Raw genomic sequence first — 6,693 nt, 5'->3', positions numbered from 1 at the left:
ATCTCAAGAGGTAAAACACCACCACCAGGCATGCAATCAATATCACTCTCAGATTCACTCTCAGCATCAAATTCAGACATATGATCAAGTACAATTTCAGACTCAATGCATGAAGAGTGAGAGGCATGCAGATTAGAATAAAGATCAGTCATGTATTCATCAACAACATGGTCAATTATTTCAGCACGAAATACAGAAAGATCTTCAGATGGGTATTTCATAGCATCCAGAATATTAAAATGAACAGTTATATCACCAAACTCCATGGACAGTGTGCCTGCATAAACATCTATCTTAGTTCTAGCAGTTTTCATAAAGGGTCTGCCTAGAATGATGGGAACTGATCCTTGAGAAAATCCATCTTCCATATTCAAGATATAAAAATCAACAGGGAAAATCAGTTCACCAACTCTAACTAAGACATCTTCTATGAAACCAACAGGATAGGCAACACTTCTATTAGCTAAATGAATTACCACATCAGTTGACTGCAAGGGGCCTAGAGATAGAGAATTAAAAATAGACAGAGGCATAACACTAATAGAAGCTCCTAAATCTAGCATGGCATTGTCAAACTTACTATTCCCTATGATACAAGGTATGCTGAATGTACCTGGATCTTTGCATTTTTCAAGAATTTGAGGAACAGATTTACCAATCAATGTGGAGACATTTCTGCCCATGCTAATTCGTTCACTTCCTTTAAGCTTCCGCTTATTAGTGCACAGCTCCTTCAAGAATTTGGCATATCTTGGAATTTGCTTTATTGCATCCAACAGAGGTATGTTTACCTCTACTTTTCTAAACGTTTCCAAGATCTCTTTCTCTGCCTCTTCCATTTTTTTGTTGGAAACTGCTCTTGGAGGGAATGGAAGAGGGGGAATGTGCTGCTTCTGCAAATCAGAATTACCTGTGGAAGAAGATTCACCTGCACGGAAATTGTTAGGTAGATTTTTGTCATCACCTTTTTCTGGAATAGAGTGAAGTTTGGCAGGTTCATTTGCAGATGAGGAAGGTGCTACGGGTTAAGGTCCTTGACACTGCTTTCCCGACCTCAATGAAATGGCACTGACATTTTTGGGATTTTGGACAGCTTGAGAAGGCAGCTTGTCAGAATTCTGGGACTGTTGTTGATTCAATTGGGTAGCTAATTGTCCCATCTGATTGGATAAGCTCTGAATAGAGGCTCTGGTCTCTTGCTGAAACTGCATGTTCTGCATAGTCATTTGCCTCACAAGTTCTTCGAGGGAAGGTTGTGGAGGGGCCTCAACTGTTGGCTGTTTCTGGGGTTGTTGCTGTTGTTGGATTGGTGGAGAAATGTATGGTATGCTTGGGCCAGCAGCATTTTGGAAGGAAGGAGCAGGCTGTTGTTGTTGCTGAGGGCTGGACCATCTGAGGTTAGGGTGATTCCTCCATCCAGGGTTGTATCTGTTGCTGGAAAGGTCATAATTGCTCTGCTGTGGTTGATTTTGCTGCTGAGGTTGAGGAGGTCTATTGTAAATATTTGCAGCATAAGCTTCAGGCTGCTCAATTGCTCCAGGTTGCTGCATGGAAGGGCAAAGGTCTGTATGGTGGTCAGCAGAGGAGCACAAACCACAAACCCTTGCGACAGGTACAGATTTCTGATTCAAGGCCAGCTGGGTTACCAAGTTAACCAATGCATCCAGTTTGCCTTCAAGCTTCTTAGTTTCAGATGATGCAGATGGGTTTGTAGCTACCTCATGCACTCCTCTAATGACTATGGCATCATTTCTGGCGCTAAACTGCAGGGAGTTGGAGGCCATCTTCTAATTTAAATTTCTGGCTTCAGCAGGAGTCATGTCTCTAAGGGCTCCACCATTGGCAGCATCTATCATACTTCTCTCCATATTACTGAGTCCTTCATAAAAATATTGGAGAAGAAGCTGTTCTGAAATCTGATGGTGGGGGCAACTGGCACATAGTTTCTTAAATCTCTCCCAGTACTCATACAGGCTCTCTCCACTGAGTTGTCTAATACCTGAGATATCCTTCCTGATGGCTGTGGTCCTGGAAGCAGGGAAAAATTTCTCTAAGAATACTCTCTTAAGGTCATCCCAGCTCGTGATGGACCTTGGAGCAAGGTAATACAGCCAGTCCTTTGCCACTCCCTCTAATGAATGAGGAAAAGCCTTCAGAAATATGTGATCCTCTTGGACATCTGGGGGTTTCATGGTGGAGCAGACAATATGAAATTCCTTCAAATGTTTGTGCGAGTCTTCACCTGCAAGGCCATGAAACTTTGGAAGCAAATGAATCAGTCCAGTTTTAAGAACATATGGGACATCCTCATCAGGGTATTGGATGCACAAGCTTTCGTAGGTGAAATCAGGTGCAGCCATTTCCCTTAGAGTCCTCTCACGAGGTGGAGGTTGTGTCATGTTCTCAGAATGTGCAAAATCAGAATGCTCAGAATCAGAATGCTCAAAATTATAATGCTCAAGATCAGGATGTTCAAAATCACCAATAATAGAATGCACAGATTCACCAGTTATGGAATGCTCAGAATGATCAAAAGGTATAAAATGATGCCTAACTAATCTATGAAATGTCCTATCTATCTCAGGATCAAAGGGTTGTAAGTCAGATGGATTGCCTCTAGTCATACACTACATTCAGCATGCACACAACTAGTTGCCTTGTCATGTAAATAAAGGTGTAGGTTTGAACTACAGCTACCCTCAAATGATATCCAAATGACTTGAAATTTTGTGAGCAACCCTATAAAATGATGAAAAGATAGCACAAAAAATTTCAGACAAAAATTCAAAGTCTAACTATGAAAGCTAAAAATGGTAGGTTAAGAAAAATAAGTGAATAAAACTTGAAAAATAAAAAACTTTTGAAAGAATCGCTTTTTATGGACGATGGAGACCTCAGCCAGCCTATGGCAGGCTGCCACAGTGTAGGAAATTTTTTTCTACCCCAAATGCATATATAATAATTGCGATTCTGATAACCGGAGCAAAAGTTATGTCCGTTTGAAGTTTTGACAAACACAAAATTTGCTAGTTTTTTGGAACTTTCAAATCTGACCAAACTAAAGGCTCTAGCTATTTTTCCCACACAATATGGATTAAAAGAAGTTACCACAAAAAAATTCAGCCAAAAATAACAACCCTAGCTACTAAAACAAAAAATCTCAAATAATTCAGCATGGGTGGTCGCTAAAATCCGTCTCTAATTGATTTCTACTACTACTCTTTTTTTGCCGCAAGCACAATCTTCACAGCGAAACACCCAAGACTGAAACAGGGGAAACGCTTAATGGGAAAACTGAAACAGAACACACATTAAACAAAATACCAGAACACTAAACAACATTAACACACATACTAACACAATACTAACAATTAAACATAAAACACGAAAGGATTAAACACACAACACTAGCTAGCTATTATGAACCTTTGGACATTGCTCCCCGACAACGGCGCCAAATTTGATCGAGGCCGTACCCGAATCAAATAAACATGAAAATGCAGTAACTAGGAAGTGATCCTAGGTCGTTTCCCAACGAGCAGTGACAAGCCAAATGTTCATAATATACTTGCAGTAATAGTAACGATGGGGGGGGGGGGGGGGTTTGGTTGTTTGGTAATTAAAGAGCAGAACAAATAAAATGGAATACGAAACTACTAATATTAAAAACGGGTTGTTTCCTCTGATTCAGAAGCCACTCTCTTATCCTGGGTTATGGAGAATTCGTCCCTAACAGTCAACCACTTAATCCAACCCTATTTCAATTTACTAAGCGAAAATCAACTTAGGGTTTTCAATACGTGATTAGGCACCACATACACCAGTTAGCCCTTCGTCCATTAAGCATGAACGCAAGTTAGGCTCAGAGGCAATTAATCGAACACGAAGCGTGCACTGATTAATATTCACGAAATTGGGATAACTGGTGAAGGGAAAACTGCCAGGAAACCACATTACAAACGAAACCTCAAAGAGAGTTGAGCTTCGTCCTCAAAAGGAAACAACACCAGAAAATCTAGCCTTCCATGGATTCAAACAGAAAATGCAATTGAAACATGAAGCAGAAACGTAAATGAACGGAAACGTAAACGAACAGAAATGTAAAATGGAACAGAAACGTAAATGAAGTAGAAGAAGAAGCAAGAACGAAATTGTAATTAGAAGCAGAAAACGTAAAATTGCATTACGAACTCAGAAGCGTCAAAACAGAAAAATGAAAACCCTAAAACAAAGCTCTGAATAATGAATAGCATAACAGAATAGAATGCCCTGCACGAATCCCAAGGCAGCTATTTAAAAAGAGTCACTCAAAGTCACTGGGCCCTATTACAATACTCTGGCCCAAAACGAAATAAACACTGAACAACATAAAATAAAATTGCGAAATTTCCTAATTAGAAATTAACTAAGGTAAGCGCTGCTTTATTTGCCCTCTTCAAATCCACAACCAAAATCCGGATTAAGCCCAATGTTTCATTAATTCCTGAAATTAGATTAAAAACATCAAATTAGCTAAATGAGCCCAAATAATAAAACTGCCTAATTAATTGACAATTAAGACCAATCAATAATTTAAATGGTGCAAAAAGGGTTTAGAAAATAGAAGAAAATGATGGCACATCAGCTACATACTGAGTTTTTTACTGCAATTTTAGCTATTGAATATGCTAATTCTGTGGGTTGGGATAAGCTGTGGTTGGAGTGTGACTCTAAGCTGGTGCTTGCTGCTTTTGATAAGGTGGATTTAGTTCCTTGGGATCTTAGAAGCCGTTGGATTCATTGCATTAAACTATGCTCTCAAATGCATTTTTCATATTCTCATATATATAGGGAAGGCAACCTTTGTGCAAATAGATTAGCTAACTATGGGATTGATCATAGGGTTGAGTTAATTAGGTGGGATCATCTTCCCTTGTTTGTTAGGGATAGTTTTGCTTGCAATCATTGTGGATTTCCTTCTTTTCCACTTTTCTTTATTGTTATCATGGGTTTTGGTCAAGTCCCCCTATGCCTTTTGTTGGTATTTTTTATTTATTTTTATAAATATGGTTTACCGTCGATGATTTGTTAGTGGGGGGTGCCAATGTTGTTGGGATGTCCTTGTCCAACTTTGAGGTATGCTTGCTACATATCCACAAAAAAAAACCATAGAGAAATCCACCCCTAATACTAGTTCCCAAGAAAGGACTAGCAACATTAAATGCTTCAAATGTCTTGGGAGAGGTCACATTGTCTTTCAATGCCCCACAAAGAAAACCATGATTATGAAGGGTCAAGACATTTATAGTAGTCAAGAGGAAACTACTTCTTCCCCTTCCTCTAGTAGAAGTGAAGATGAAGTAAGGGGTGAAGAGTCTAGCGAGGAAGTCTACCCCCATGAAGAAGGTGACCTCCTAATGATTAGAAGGCTCCTTGGAGGTCAATCTTGTGATCTATCTCAATCCCAAAGAGAGAAAATCTTTCATACAAGATGCAAAATTTTATATAAAACTTGTTCTCTCATTGTTGATAGTGGATCTTGTTGGAATTGTTGTAGCACAAGATTAGTTTCCATGTTGAACCTTACTATCATTCCCCACCCAAAACCTTATAAACTTCAATGGCTCAATGAGCAAGGGGAAATGATAGTTAACCAACAAGTGAAGGTACCTTTCTCCATTGGGACATATAAGGATAAAGTTAGTTGTGATATAGTTCCCATGGAGGCAGAACATATTCTTTTAGGAAGATCATGGCAATTTGATAGGAAGATCATTTACAATGGCCAAACTAATGAGATTACCCTCACCCATCTTGGCACTAAATTTGTGTTGCATCCTCAAACACCTTCACAGGTGGCCAAAGATCAACTAACTAAGAAAGATAAGAGGGATGAGGAAGAAAAATTAGAAAAACAAAAGAAAAAGAAGGATAGTAAGGCCTTGTCTTCAAAGGCCAAGGCGAAGGAAAAAGAGAAAAAGGATTCCTCCAAGAAGATTGTTAAGAAGGAAAATTATTTTGCCACAAAAGGTGATATCAAAAGAGCACTCCTTCTTAAACAATCTTTCTACCTTCTCCTATCAAGGGAAACATCCCTTAGCCTTGCCATACCTCTTGGGCTTGAGGTTATTCCTCAAGTAAAGGAGTTGTTGGATAAGGGTTTGGTTCGTAAGAGCTTAAATCCTTGGGCTTTGTTGGTGCCCAAAAAAGGTATTATAAGGCACTGAATCCCTATGATAGGTGGTATGATGAAGGTGTTGAGTGGTGCAACCCTCTTTTGTAAAATCACCCATGCATCCAACATATTCATGATTCACATACATAGGGACTCATTAGGTAGGTTTGTTCTTAATTTTAGTTTCAATACAAACTTAGGTGCTCATATGGGACACCTTATGTTTATCGTACCTTTTGGTAGGAATAATCAACATGAAAATACAGAAAAAAGGTAAGTTTTATTGTATTACTTTCCTTAATTTTTTAAATAGTGATCAAGGGGTTCCCACGATTTTCCATGACGTAGCTCCATGTGGAGCTTGTAGGCCATGGATCTTCTTCACCAATGGAGTCCTTTGCTTCTTGAAGATCAATGACAGTGGAATGGAGATTGAAGAAATATGATTGGAGATGCCACTTCAAGGAGAAGATGAGTCAAGAAGAAGCTCACCACCATAGGAAGCGATGGAAAAGAGCTTGAAGGTAGGAGAAGATCAT

The 6,693-nt window shown here is 39.2% G+C and overlaps 1 non-coding gene across 1 annotated transcript; it reads left to right on the top strand.

The window, feature by feature from the left end:
* The first annotated feature begins 1,914 nt into the window (after nt 1-1,914).
* Nucleotides 1,915-2,021, top strand: LOC113002432 (small nucleolar RNA R71). The gene has a single exon (XR_003267994.1). It is a non-coding gene; the product is annotated as a small nucleolar RNA R71 (small nucleolar RNA).
* Nucleotides 2,022-6,693: the final 4,672 nt, after the last annotated feature.

Source organism: Glycine max, chromosome 8, assembly GCF_000004515.6.
Source record: "Glycine max cultivar Williams 82 chromosome 8, Glycine_max_v4.0, whole genome shotgun sequence".
Lineage (NCBI taxonomy): Eukaryota > Viridiplantae > Streptophyta > Magnoliopsida > Fabales > Fabaceae > Glycine > Glycine max.
The sequence above is the reverse complement of the archived record's forward strand: the minus strand, read 5'-3'. Positions and strand labels throughout refer to the sequence as shown.